Raw genomic sequence first — 15628 nt, 5'->3', positions numbered from 1 at the left:
TTTCCTTTCTCTGAACCATGAGCTAGCATCAGGCATACCAGCATTTACCTCAGAGGAACTGGGAATTCCCATTTTCACTTATCCTGCAGCATGTGTCTGTGTCCATGCTCCAGGAGATATGCAAAGCAAACACCTTTAATCTTATCTTCAGTAATAAAACCACCACAGGAAAAAGTATGGATTTAGAGAAGATTTTTTCTGACCGCTTGCACCCCACAGCCATAAAGCAAGACAAGCAGAACAAGCAGAAGCAGATGTGACAGGCTATGGCACGTCTCTTGAAGGTACCCAGACACCTTCATAGCAGGCTCAAGCAGAATTTATTGGCACCACTGAGATAATAAGCCTCAAATGGCAACATGAATGGCTGCAATAGGCAATGTTGGTTTTTCCCCTGTAGGATTTCATCTACATTCAATGGAAAAAAGCACCATGTGCTGCTTCTGTTTGTCTTCTGGTCACATACTCCTATTTTCCTTTTATAGCCACTTTCCTTCCTCTACAATAATCACACCTCCAGGCTGTCATCTCCTGGCATCTCTGCATAGTGTCCTTAGAGGAATGGGTCTGGCATAGCCTGATGCTTTCTGCGAATTATAGCCTAGCCAAATTTCACATCTGATCAGAAATCTGTGACAGTGCAACCCTTCTTGCATCGGTGAAAAACAGTAAGGTTTCCTACATCCTTCTTGCCAGAAGGATGGCTCCATTAGACCCTCTCACTGAGCAGTCAGATTCAAAGCTCACGTAAGTTGTTTTCCCATTAATATTATGGTATTTTGGATCAGGCCTCTAATAACCAAACAGCCATCCCTAATGTGGTTGGCCACACTGTTTGCTATTAGCTACCACTGGTCAGAGGAGCAACTGCACTGGAAATGCTTTTATGTATTAAAAATACATTAAGACATGCACTCAATAGAACAAATTAAATGAAGCAATGAACCATATAAATAAGGATGAGAGAGTGATATACCAAGAGACATGTAGAGAACTCTTACTGTCAGCCTGAACTGAAAAGGCAGAGCCATTAGCCTTATCTACAGCTCCAAGGGGTTAAATATGTTCTTGTGCCTCTAGAAAGACAGGTTTCTACTCCTGGTGGTGAAGTGTTGCTTGGCACAGGCTTGTATCATACACCATGAATACACGGCGTGAGTAAAAACCCATGCACCAAAATTATTAGTTACAATTGAGTCAACTAGCATCTTCCAGAGTTAGTGCAATGCAAACATTGGAGGTCCTCATTGTTTGCTTCTCTTAAGCATTCTTCACATTCTGCCTTTGACAGCAATTAGATTAGACAAAGGCAAATATTATAGGGGAAAAAGGCAAAATATTTACATATGTATCCGCCTGCCCTGACAGCGTGATGGGCTTCTGTGTGAGTCTGCACCATCTGGGCACCAAATGTACGCCCAGAATTAAAGTTTCAAACCAAGAATAGTATTTAGGAAAAAAAGAAAGCTAGTGTGGAAAGAGCTTTAAAAAAAAAAAAAAAGCCCCAAAACACAACCAAGTCTTCATATGGGATTTCCTATTCCCTTTTGTTCAGCTGCTTTCATGGATCAGAAGCATCGGCAAGAAAGTGGAAAAATGCTTATTTGTCAGAAAATAATCTTTATCTGATAACTGCACAGAGAAAAGATTTATGCAGATAGACAAGAACACCGAGCCAAGACTCAAAATAAAAGCACACGGAAGGAAGAAAAGATCCTATTCCATTTGCTATAATTTCCTAAAGTAATCAGCAGAAACACCTCCTCTGACACCAAAGAGGCTAATTTCTAGCAAGGTCCATCGAACTTCCCATTTTTACTGCAAATACTTTTAGTAGTAATGCAGAGAACTGTTCGCTAGCTTATATTACCAAAGCCTAAAGCACAAAAAGATTATGGCCGAATTCAGGTCATTACCTGACCATATATATGATTTTAGACTTCTGCTTACATTCCTATAGCTTTAATGAGACCTAAGTACACATTTAAAGACCATCTAGATCTGAGAGCATGATTACAGTGGCAATGGTTGATGACATCTGAAGCACGGGCAAATGTGAATGGTAAATTCCGTGCTGTCCTTCCCAGCCACACCACATACTTCTACACAATTCCCACCTCTAAATAAAATCCTGACTATTATCCTATAAATATCTTGACTCCCAAGGATCAGGGGGGAAAGCACTCAGTGCATATGGTGAGAGGCAGCCTGCTTTTCCCACCAGCTTCCCTCCAAAACACGAGGGCTGGTCCCTGAGGGCAGTGAGCAGGGCTGTCAGAGCACAGGGCTGTTCCCCACGCTTGTCTTACATGGGGAAACACACATACTCAGGTCAGACCCTCAAGGATGCTGCCCCTGGATTTCCACCCTTCCCTGAAGCGTTAAGCATGGATTCACGGCTAGAACAAGTACAAGTAAGCCTGATAAGTTTTGCTACTGGGCTCAAAATACTTCAGTCTAAACCAAGCTTTTAGGTGCAAGAAGGGGATCAGTGGGTGAAACGCAGTGGGCTACGGTATACCAGAGGTCAGCCCACATGCTCTAATGGACCTTTTTGGCTTTAGCCTATGAACTTTCCTGTGAACACCAAGTTCAATACACTCAGGAGAAGACAGTTCAGGCTATTTCAGAGCTGTCTTCTACCAGCTTGGGTTCCTTCAGACCCCAGAAGTGCAGTGACCACTGGAGAGCAGGTGCAGCTCACGTTCCTACGGCCCCTGCTGCCAGGAGAGGCCGGCAGGCTCCTCGCAGGAACCTCAAGCTTGCCACTGCCCAAACTGTCACAAAGCTCACGACTGCCCAACACTGAGATGTGAACCAGTTGTCTACACCTGCTCTCACACCCTGCTGAGTCAATGCAACTGCACCAGCATGTATCCAGCTAGAAGTGAGAGCTAGCTTTAGAAACTTAGAGGCTTTTGTTTGCCTGAATCTACCAATAAAAGTTAGGAAAAGGATGAGTCTGTAGTGGTGGCAATTTCATGCTTCATGATGTTTCCCTGCTTGCCCCATACAGAAGGGAAAACTAGGTTCAATACCCACGGACATCTGATCCTTGCTGCAGTCACTGTCTGTTCTCCCAGGGGCTCCAGATCTATGGCTCTCCTGGAAAATGCTCAGAAAAACCTTAAAACCTTACATTCGGATGGATGAACAGCAATGCCCTCTTCAGTCTTTGGGGGTGGGGAACGAAGAAATAAAATGTATACTTTCCTTTCCATACCCTCAAAAGGATGCCTGAACTTACAGAGTACCCCCAACTTACAGAGTACCCCCAGCCCTCAGTATGAACTTAGAAACACCGAAGAACAGAGCTGTGCACTCCAATACTATTCATCGTAATTTGAACAGCAAACCAGTGAGTGGGGTTTTCACCCACACAGCTATGATAGCAAGTGTTAGGGTTGGCCACAAGAAACACGAAGCAACCAAGAAGCTGCCCCACTGACGTATGTTCCAGTTTGCTCTGATTAAAGGGAAATGTTTGCTGGAAATCCTAAAGAAATGTGGCTGAGAACTTCAGAGATAGTGCTAGGAAAGGGGTCAGCTGGCAGATACAGCCGGAACCACACAGAGCAAAACTGCTGCAGCATCCTCACAAGGACGGATGCTCAGGGAGGATTCTGCAGCTGTAACTCCGTGGCTGGCATCCGCCTGTTCCAGAAAAGTTCAGATGCCAAGTGAAATTGAGAGAGGAAACTAGAGACACCTTTGTCTGGAGCAGCTAAGCACTGCCACTAAGCACAGTGGCACCGAACACGCCGCTATTCTTGCTGATCAATGTACCTGCTTGGTTCTCCTCCCGTATCCATCGAGCTATGCCCCATGCCATCACCTTAATATAAAAATGTCCTCTTCTATTACAAAGAAAATCCTTGTAAAACTGTGCCGTAGCAGGCAGGAGCATCACCTGAAAACATTGTGCAATTTCTTCCTAGCCTGTTTCAGAACTACCCTAATATTCTGATGGGTGCTCAGCCGCTGGTGAAGCTCTGCTCCCCTGCGTTACTGGAGCTGCGAGCGCTTCCCCTGCCGCAGACCCCGCACTGAACAGCGACGCAGGGTGACAGCAATGTTCTCCCACTCTGGGCAAAACAGGGTTAAGATCAATTAAAAAGGGAGGTTATATTGCTGGTATCCATACTCTATTTGTCTGGTGGGTAAGCAAGTTTTCTTCCAGAACTTTCTTTATCACTACTGCCACCTTTAAGAATATTTCACTTTCAGGCTGCTTCAAAAAACAAACAAACAGGGATGAAAATCAAAATACCACCAGGGTATTGGTCACATCAATCCTAAAATTTTATCTCAGCGGTGCCCAGAGGAATTTGCCCTGTGAGGTCAGCTTGACTTTTGCAGAGGTGACCGTCAAGTTTCAGGAATTTGTAGCATTGCTGTGATCACATAGCTTAGCCTTCTGCATAAAACAGACTGGCTCACCTGAGAGCTGGCAACAGAAAGTAGTCCTTCACCACTTCCAGGAAAGGCCACCTAATCTGCAGGAGCAGTTAGGTAAGTGTCATTAACATCACTTCACATCCAGCCTGAGATGGCACATCGAAGTTACTTGCATGGGTTATCCGACTGCTCTCCCCTCCTGCAAGTCAGGACTCCAAGACTTCCCACTTTTCCCACAACTTTCAGGGCTGCAGATTGCAGGAGCATCCTTCAGATTCAGGTACAGATCAGCCTGATGTCCATCAAGGAGTTACCCTTGGGAGGTGGAGGGCTCAGGGCTACACATTGCAATTTCTTCCCCTTGCAACTTCTGTTGGGTGACAGCAACCAGGAGCCCCAGGGAGCCGGCAGCTCCTTTACCCTGGATGAATCACGCACGGCGCGCCATGCCAAACCGCATCACAAGCCAGCGCGGACATGGCAAACACCTTGGTTTCTGCGACAGGCAGAGATCTGAACCCAGGTGGTACCCATTCTTCTCCAGCAGTACACACGTTGATTTCTAGAAGTGCTCGGCTGTTTCTGCCAAGGTTTTTGATATCACGAGCTACACTGAAAAGACTGACATGGATGTTCTGAGCCTTCGCTGCCTCCAGGCAGCTTCTCCTTCTGTTTTGTAGATACCTCTGCACGAACTGTTCTCAGCAAGCAATTTATTCCACAAAATTCACCCTTTGTGCTGGATCTAATTTTTACAAATCTGTTTGAGAATTACTACACAAACATTTCCTAGTAAAAGGAATCTTAGCCTCTGGCTTGCAAGCTGCATTCACTACATATATTTGCTATTCATTATGAGAAACTGCTTTCTGTATGAGAAATTGCCTTAATCCCATGTTTTGGTTACCATTCCCTCACGGAGTGACTATAACTATACCCAGCAAATGGAGGATGTAGTTTGGTCATTTCGCCTCTAATTGTTTCACATTGTATTTAGAAAATCTGTAGGTCTTCAGCAGAAAATGTTTACAGCTTTTCTTAGCCTAACATTCCAGTAAGGTTTTTACAGGGCTGTAAGCACAGAGCTGGGACCAGCTTACACAAAGCAATTGCTTTGGCACATACACCTGTTAAGGCTCAGTCTCAAGTCTTGTCTGTCAGAAAAGTTCATTTTTAAATTCTGCTAGCATCTTACACCACCTTCAAAGCAGCTCTGGCTATTCGGGCTGGTGCAATTTAAGAAATGCTTGCCCTCAGCTGTATGTCCTGCCCTCGCTCTCTTAAATCATTTCGTATGAATCACCAGAACACAACTGCAGGCATCCTTAATGTAGGCACGGCTGTAGCAGTTCCAGCACGCGTTAACTGGTCAAACCAAAGCCTGGAGGAAGGTGGAAGGAGAAATAAGCTCTACCTTGACCAGCTGCTCTGAGAGAATTGCAGCCAGATATGCTGACTAGTTAATGAACTCATGATGAGTAACTCTATTCTTAATGAAGGCAGAGACTTCATTAGAAGGTATTACAACACTTAACAGGATTATTTCATTACCTCCAGAATAATGCTACCCTTGAAAATACTGGTTACTTTTTTTTTTTGCTCGTCTATAAATATGAATGTTTCCATATTTCTGGCATTGATCTGCATGAATTATAGATTTCTATATGTTGGAAGGGTCCTCTAGACGTCAACTGGCCCAAATGCCTGCTCAAAGAAGGAACAATTTCCAAGTCAAAATCCTATTCAAACTAGCTCAGCTTGCTTCAGGCCTCATCCAGTCAGGTTTTAAATACTTCCAGGAATGGAGATGAACAACATCTTTGAGCAAGCCATCCCAACAACTGACCAGCTTCATTATGAGGTTTTTTTCCCTCATAATACCTAATCAAGCTTTCCCTTGGTGCCACATGAATATCTTGAATACTAGAATACCTAAGGGTAAAACTCTAAAAATGTCGGCAGAATATGCAAATCACAGCACCTTAATCAACATGTCTAATGAATATTCATTAATTCATATGCATAAATAGAAGGCAATGTTCTAATTAACGGAGCTCAAGATAGATTTGCAGCTGCAACATGGGCCAAATTTTTAGAACAGGAGATCATGCTTGTTCCGGGCTGACTCTGGCATTATCCTGAATCTCCTGAACCCCAGCTCAGCTTGCTCTGCCAGCAGGACTTGCTGCTACTTCTACAGCTTTTGGTACTGACTGTTGCTTGCTGCAGGTTGCAAAGACATTGTGCTGATGCTTCCCTTTGGTTGACATGTCTTGTTTGTTTTTAAGACCAAGTGGCTGGCCCCTAGCTGGTACCTCTACAAGTGGGTGGAGGCACACTAGCAGCTTCCACTCACCATTTACAGGTTCACAGAAAAGTCAAGAGAATGATCCAACAGAGGCCTCTCCCCCATTCACAGGTCCAAGGGTCACATCTTGGGGGAGAAGATGAATGTTTCTGTAGCAAAACTTGGCATTTATCAGGAGCGCACTTTTGAAAATGACTTCCTAGATCATCTCTAATCACCATGCTTTGCTTCACAACACAGTGTGCTGTAAGGCCATGCCAATTGGCTTAGTGCTAAATTGGAAGATGAGCTAACGGGAATTCAACTAATGGGAGAAGAGCAGAGCCAGTCTGAAGTAACAACCTTCCCACCCCAAAAATACACAAGATCATAAGCACCAACTGTTTCAGTTACAAATCCACCTCCATTGTACCATGCTAGTTGCAAATCTAGATACCTTTGCAAATTTAGATACAGCCTGTGCTGTGTCTTTACAGTTAGAACCATCCTAGTAAGGACTGCCAAAGGAAACGCAGCCCTAAGTGACCGCAGCTCTACGGAAAAGCGGCCTGGAAGGATGCCTCACCTACCTGGACGGTTGATCTCCAAGGCTGGAGAAGTGTATGGCACAGCCATCATGGCATGAGCAGTACCACAGCAAGAGACACAGGTCTGCGGTCAAGTTCCATAGAGCTGCAGCTCCCTCCCTCCTAACGCAGGGGAAGAAGTGCTGTGGTCACCAGCAACGTGCTCACACCAGCCGTGCTTACAAACAGAGGCAGGCAAAAGAATTCCGTGCCAGGGGGATGAGACTAGCACAACCAGGGTAAGAGAGTGAATAACCTGGAATGTAAGATCAGCTGAAAAGTTTTGTCCAGCCATAAAACTAAACTCACCTGTAACTTATTTCAACATCTTCAAAGAATTCAGAAGCCCTATTTCAACTGAAAGTCTGAGAAGTTTTTTTGTGTGTTTTTTTTTTTAATTCTGAAACATGGACTTTTTTATTTTTGCTTTTTCTAACTGAAGTCATCTGCCATATTAGATTGCTTCACAAGTGGGTCTGCTGCCTTCTAAACTCTTTGCTTAAGATCTCATTTTTCAACATGAAGATTCACCAATTGCACTTACTATAAACGTACTTAAGCAAAACGGGAATCTGCATCTTCCTTGTTGGATAAAATGCAGACAACCTGCCAGGCTGCCACTGGCAAAGGAGCTCTTCAATTGTCAGATCTCTACAATGCTACCTAACTTCGCTTTTACATGTAACTGTCTTAGTTGTCCACCAGAAAATGCAATGAACACAGAATTCCAGGGAAACATACTCACAAGTTAAGAGCGTCCTCCATTTTACCTGAAAGAAAAGCCCGCTTGCATTCACTAAGTTGTCAGCCACTTGAAAGCATAAGATTTCATAAGATAAATAATATTCTGTCCCAGAAATGGCACATACCCAGCAAACACATTACAAGAATGTGGCTTAAAGATTTTCATTAGGAAGGTGATCGAAGGTTTCTTCAGAGCGACAAACAGAACCTTCCTGCTCTTTTTCCTCCCTTTTTTTTCTTTTACCGTTCATCTCACTTGATTTCCAAGCAAAGGTCATCTCAGAACCTCGAGCTTAGTATAAACCTTGTTAGACGATGCTCTGCTGGTAAAATAGTCTTGTAAAAAAAGAGTGAAAATGTAGCAGGGAGTGGTTGAAAGGGTCCAATATTCTGTACTATATACTACCCACACAAAAACAGGGTTGTAAATGACAGTATGCCATTTCTATTCTTCCCAGATGATCTTGAACAAAAACCTGCCAGCTCACTTGCAGTAGTTACCCATTAAATCTCTACAGAAAGGGAGAAAACAATCACATTCTAAGTGCATGTGGAATGAAGGCAAGGCATGAAGCTTGTGGATTTCCAGAGATATACAATAGCTTTGTCACTTGTGGACTATTTATGGTAGTCACACTCCACACAAGGACTTCCATATACTTCAGACCGCAATACCTACATTGATTTTCAACTTGTGTTTCTACGTGTAAATGCCTAGATTTCCTTTCCAGCCAGTCTGAGTAAAGACAGAGGGGCAGACATGTATGCATGTACTGAGCAGACACCAAGATTTTCAGAGTAGAAAAAAAGAAGGTGCTTTAACAGCTTTTTCCAGGCCTGTTCCCCACACACTCCATGGATATCCCAGCAAATGGCAGCTTGCTCAGAGTGCCCAGCTGGCAGAAAATGAATATTCCACCCATGATAAGAATCCAAGTATGAGACCAAAGGCTGAATTTGCATTGGAAAATGATGAGCTCACACTTTCTCTCCAGGGACTGAGGAAAGGGGGCTGGCAAGGAAGCTGGAGCAAAAGGATGGTTACAAAACATTTTTATTTCAGCTATTAATAACAGTCTCCAAGCCACAGGGCAATTGAGAGGAAGAAGACATCTCCTTCCTTCTATTAATCTTTTTGTCCACCTATTTGCATTGGGCTGGCCACAGGGGAAAGGCAGGCAGAGCACAAATGAGAAGTTAAGGAGGTTAAAAGGGCTGAAAAATATTTGCTCCTACTTGTTTGGAGGCAGAAATTAAATGATCAATAAAAAGTCACTGAGACAGCAATTACCAGTAAAAACTCACTGATGACCCAATAGCTCATGGAATAAAGCATCATCTCAGCACTGCTGTCAAGCCAAAGAACAAGCACAGCAAGCACTATGCCATCGACAAGCTTCTTTTGGAAAAATCAAATGGAAAGCCATCACTAGTTTATGAAACTCACCCCATAAGTGAATTTATCAGCAGCAATAATTACTATCAACTTCAATAGCAGTGATTACATGTCTAGCACCTCAATATGATCCCTTTACCTGCTCTCTTCATTTAGACTGCCCACACCTCAGTATCCCAGGACTGACACTCCTTATGTTCACGGTGATCTTACGTGATGAATGCCCACCATCTGACTCTGGTAGTAAGATACTCCTATGAAGCTTGGTATTCACTGAACCAGTTTTAAAGCATGTCTGGGAAGCAGGGTCCTAAATTGCCCAGAAGATGATGATAGGTCCACTGATATTGCTATTGCTGCTGAGGATCAGCAATCACAGGCATCCTTAGACCTCACTGCATATCTCGGTGCCGTGGAAAGCTATTCTATATGGTACTCGACAACATAAGTTGCCTTTCTATACATGTATACTCTTCTTCCTAAAAGTGGAGAGCAGAAGCCCTTCTGTGTCTGCATACCGTTAGTTTACAGCTAGCTCCACACATTGCCAAGCTGGAGAAAGCACTCAGCTTTCTCGCAGCAGTTCGAGTTCTTGCAGCATTTCAGCCTCATGTTTAAACAGCAGCAATCACAACGTGGCAGAGAATCATTCGGGTGCTCTGCATCCCACATAGGGTAACTGCTGTGTGCATTAGCTCCTGGCTTATCTCCTAGAAGGTCACACATATAGGAGCAGCCTCATCCAGCACCTACCACAGCCTCTTAAGATCACTGGAGAAAAAAATAAAGAGATCATTGAACTGAAAACAAATCCATGTGGTCTATGCAATGTACCTATATGATATTATTTTCATGTATATTTTGTCCCTCAACTGAGCTTTGGAGGGAAGTTTCACAACTTCCACTTCAGCATGAATTGCAGTGTGGAAAAGGGACACAGTAGGATGAAGTTCTTAAGGAGGTTAGCATATTAGGGATTCACTGCAATCAAACTAAGGAAACCTTGGGAAGAACACCTTGATTTTTCCCCCAACTATGTTAAGGATTGCCACAAGGTCAAAAAGCATTTTGCTTATATGTTGAAGTTAAGATGTGGTTTCCTAACTCATTCTATGGTTACATGTAAGAGCTGAAGTGGTTTTCACTGAGCATTTGGCAAGTAAAATGCCATTAGTGCAGATCCCCTCTTGCACATTCTAAACAATAGGTACCTATGGGAAACCACAGGGTTTGAGAGGACTACAGTTCCAAAATAGCCACCAACTGGAAAGCAGCATACCAAAGAAGTGAGGAAGGAATCCAGAATCAGCTTTGCAGCAAGGCTGTTCCCCCCACACACACACCATTCATTCATACCATAGAGAAAACTACAGCGTGGATAAGCCTGGAATGGTGCACCCTGCTATGCCCATGAACTGTTCTATCAGCCTACCATGCACTGAGCCTGTAGCCTTCTTTGCTGGTAAGACAGATTGTCCCTGTCCACCAAGGAATCTACTGAGACTTGAAAATTATGCAAGCTTAACATTTGGATATACTCCCTCTTTGGTTGGAGGTGTCCTTTCTTAATAAGTACATCCTTATTTTCTGGATTCTCTAAGATTCACTAGCCTTCTTTACACTGACCCCATTCTAGTTGTTTTAAGAAGTGTTAGCATAGTTGGAAGAGATAATTTCAAGACACCGCTTAGTACACAAAAACGCTTCCCAAAGTTACCGTGCAGTTATTAAATGTATGTGCAGTGTGAAGCTAACAGACCGTATCATCCTCAAGAAGTGAGGAGAGTTTCCCCGGTAAGTTCACAAAGCCTCTTGACCCAAAAACTCAAAAACTGAATCTCTACTTAGTAAAAAAAGACTGACCAACACCGCCTACTCACAGAGTGACCGACAAAAACTTCTACAACTACCTTGAAGTAAAGTCCGTCATTGCTTACTGGCAAGTACAGACCAATAAATTATAAAGTTAATACGTCTAATGACTCTTCAAAGTAAGAAGTAGCTTCATGTTTGAACATGCTTTCTCTCTGCAAAGCCATTCCCTGGATTACCCTTGTACAAATTATTCATTGGCTGGTGAGTTGACATCAAATCCCGTTCCAAACGCTCCATTGTCCTTTGTAAAGGAGCATGTATTCAGAGGCACAGGACATCTCAAAGCTGACTGCCCTGCCCTTGCAAGACCATGTACCATGCTATTGCTCCTTGACTTACTATTATACATGAGGGCTTGAAACTAAATAAAGGCCTTAAGAAATTCAGTGTTGTGCAGATATTTATGAGGTAGTCAAACAAAAGACAACTTGATGGAAAGAGAGCAGAAGATAAAGATGGTGGTAAGAAGATCAGGCAACTGTGCCGTGAAATCTGAGATGAGCTAAAGCACATTTGGTCATTCTAAAACCTATGAACCACAGATATTGTTAATCTCTCTGCAGCTGTCTGAAATCATAAGTGGTTTCTCTCTTACAGAAGAAAATGATTCTTGAAGAAGGATTTGAAATAGGAAGGGTTGGTGGACGTGATCAAAAAAATATTTTTCCAATTGACTGGACTGTGCCCTTATTTATCCGGTGATGAGTTTTGCTATACCATCATACGCCCTTGTGTCCAGAAGGCTTAGACATTGAATGCCTCTTCACAAATGCTACAATAATTCATTTTTGGTGCTAGCAGCAAGCTCTGCCTGCACTCCAATGTACTTAAGTCAACAACTTCGGGCTAGATTCTCAATATCGCTACAGATACTCTGCACCAAACAAGCAACACTCGTTTCAGAGTGACTGACAGTATCAAAAGGATACGTGCCCTTGTATGGGGGCAGAAAGTGAGAAGAGATCCACTTGCCTCAAACCCCAACTTTCCCTCTTGTTCCCAGTATTTTCTGGGATGAGCACAGGGGTTGCTGAGAGCTGCTGAGAGCTGACAGCTACAGAAAAGTTAGCAGTGAGAAGGCCTACTCCCAGCAGGGTCTTCAGCTGGGAATTAAGTTGCTCTAACTAAACCCAAGAGGCATCTAGTTTCCAAGCATGTTAACTAAGATTCATGGCTTTTTTTTTTTTTTTAAATGATGTGTAATGCACACTATTTAAAGCAGAGATCAAAATGGCAGAAGCCAGCCCAGGTTACATAATGGGACAGCAGAACAGCACAGAGAAAACCCAAGCAGCTCTAACCGCATCTATTGCTTCTTTTTAGATGCGACAGAAAGCTACAAGTCGCTTTACAAATCACACGACATGAGCTTAGACCCAGAGCTGGCATACATTTAAATGTAGAAAGTCTATTATGGGATGTGAATTTCTCACCCAGTAGGCACACCCTGCTGCCCGCTGCCGGGTCTGTGCAGACAGGAGAGCAGACTGGGCCTTTGCTGCTGCTGTCGGGTTTGGGGTGGTTTTTTGTTTTGGGTTGCTTTTTGGGGGAAGGGAAAGGTGGCTGTTTTGCTTCACGACATGATGTTCCCTTGCCTATAACATCCTCTTGTCATTTGGTACAAGCAAGCTACTTCTTGCACCCTACTATCCAAAATGTCAAATCTCATCAGCGGGTCAGAGCATGAAAGCCTCCCACCCACGGCCGTGTGAGATGCTCTGGCCAGGGCAAGCTGGACTAAACATTTCTGCTGCCTGTCAACAGCGGCTCATAGCTTGAAGGAAGTGTTCCAAAGGCACATTAGTTCATGTAACATATTGACAGCAGCAACAAGCAGCATCTGAAAGGTAAGCACGCCATCTCTGAAGGCACTTGTCTCTACCCATCTCGTCCCACCGCCCTATGTCCAAAGGGCCAACAGCCTCCCGCTGGGGCTTTCTAGCCCTAAGTACGGTTCTGCCTTTTGCGGTTCAAGAACCTGCTTTCAGGAGCCTCACGGTGACCTGGAGGGATCAGCCATATCCTTAGGGAACAATCAGCAGGTGTAGAGCCAAAGAAAGCACTTCCTAACACCGTTTGCAAGGTGCAGAACAGATCTTTAACTCCACACTGGAATTTTGCTCTGTTTTGGTCATTGCATTATAATTGGAGGAAGGGGCTAAGGAAACAGGCATTTATTCTGACCCTGTCAGCTTAGGATTTACTTTTAATCTTTGCTTAGTCCAAGACATGATAAATGCCTGCATCTCAGTAGCATTTGGTAACACCAAATTGGACAGAGGTGCTCTTGAGGCAGAATGCTGTATAAACATAGCGAACAGAAGCCCTGGAGGACTTTTGCTGTTTCCCTGTTTTGTACTTTCCATCCCTGTCTCATTGCTAATTGTTTAAAATGCCAGGGTAGGTCTTTAACTGTAGTGTTTGATTTTAGAAATCATCAGCTCTATGATTCAGCATCCTATGTGCTCCTGGGCTCCTATTTTTACCTGTACAATTAATTCTAAATCCAAGTGTTATTATAGACTTGTGCGTTCTATTAATTCTATACTTACTATTCAGATTACCACTCCGTCTGTACCTTTCCACAACATATTTCTTCATAACATCTCAAGGCAGGTAATAACGACAGTATTTCTGCCCTGCATTGAGTTACAGACTATCCCCCTTCCTCCATCCGCTACAAAACTGAAAAAAAAAACAGGCCTTCCGTTTGCTACCCTCGTACACCTACTTGTGGACCATAACTTATGGACAGCACAATCAATCCCCTTCACAACAGGTCTAAATGCAAACCTTAATCCATCATTCAATTAGCTGCAAGCTGTTTAATGAGCAGCAGAACTTTATTCCCCACCTCACCCCCAAGCATCATAATTTAAAATTAAGGCAATACAAGCATGGATAGCAAGTAATCACTGCTTGTCCCTGTCCCGAGTAAGGGACCAACACGCCGTTACAATATGGAACTCACCCTGCACAAAGTCACAGCCTAAATATATAAAAGAAGAACTGGGCAGATGGCAACCTACCCGCCCTAATTTTTTCTTCTTATTTTATCAGGAGCTGTGTTCAGCCTCTCAGAGGCTCCAAAGGCATGAGGCTTCAGCTCGCTGACTGCAGGATCAAGTGAAGAAGATCCAGGATGATTCTTAACATGCCTGCACTGGGCCATTAGCCACTCTGATGAAGGGTACGAAGAGAACATATCAACTCAATGGAAAACACATTCTTTGGAAAACATCCAAACCTTTAAGAAAATATGCCATTAACTTCGTGCTTATCCCCTAAGGATCTGCAATATCAGGTTTAATTACAACAATTGTGACAAAAATCATAGTAAAGAGAGAGAGCTTCAAGCTGATTTCACCCATAGATTCCAGCCACCGGTGTAAGAGCCAAATGCAGCACTAGGAAAAGACTGCAGTACGAGCTCAGTGAGCAGACCTTATTCAAATCACTCTCAGCAAAAGTATTTCTAAGTACAGCCCAAGTCAATGGGAACAAGACATTAAGGTGGCAGGTGCACAGTATTCCCAGGACAAGGAGACGTAGGAAGGGGGAGCAAGAAGCCAGTATCACACTGCACTGGAGATGCAGTGAGAAGAGAAATGCCAGGCTCACTGGTGCAACAGTCAACACCCTAACTGTAATACAATAGACGTGCTTTTCACTTCTGGAAAGCAGCTGGAAAGCAGCACTTCTGGAAAGCAGCTAAAGAAACAAATGCTTGTTTGAAGAAAATGCTTGAACAAATGCTTGTTTGAGAAAAGAGCGCCCAAGTTTATGTGGTCAATAGGATGGGTACGGCACTTGTGCTTGTAGCTACACAGCTACACAGAGCTCTGAAAGACAAGGGGAGAGGAATAAAAGACAAAATACCCCACAGTTCAAAATTAATAACATCCTCTTACATCTTTGTGTAACTCATTTGTAAGTGTGGTGGGTTTTACACCTTAAGGATTAACCAGCTTTTCTGAAGACCCTCAAAACAGAGACAGTTTTAGTACAGCACTCCAGCCCTGGGATAGCAGAAAGGGGCAAGCTGGGCTTGCACCAATGTGACCTCATCCACACAAAAGAGAAGTCTTTGCCAGGAGCATACACGAGGGTGAGACTCAATGTCAGCACTTCATAATGTATTACATTAAAGAAAAGATACCTCAGCAATACAGAATCCCAGAGGTTTAATAATTATTTTTTCAAAATGAGTGAACAAGCAAGTAAGCAGGCCAGAAGGGGAGAACCCCTCAGCAGGTATAAAACATATTTCTAGGTAATATTCCCACCTTCCAGAAAACTTTTTTCCCCAATGGCAAATAACCGAGTTACCCTAAGGGGTGA

At 43.5% G+C, this 15628-nt stretch overlaps 1 protein-coding gene across 9 annotated transcripts in view; it reads right to left on the bottom strand.

Moving 5' to 3' along the window:
• The window catches only part of TMEM178B (transmembrane protein 178B), a 228789-nt gene that overhangs the window by 168892 nt on the left and 44269 nt on the right, over positions 1–15628 (bottom strand). The gene's annotated exons all lie outside the window — the stretch shown is intronic.

This window comes from Anser brachyrhynchus, assembly GCF_964034855.1.
Source record: "Anser brachyrhynchus genome assembly, chromosome: 1".
Taxonomy (NCBI): Eukaryota; Metazoa; Chordata; class Aves; order Anseriformes; family Anatidae; genus Anser; species Anser brachyrhynchus.
This window is presented reverse-complemented; position numbering and strand designations above follow the sequence as displayed.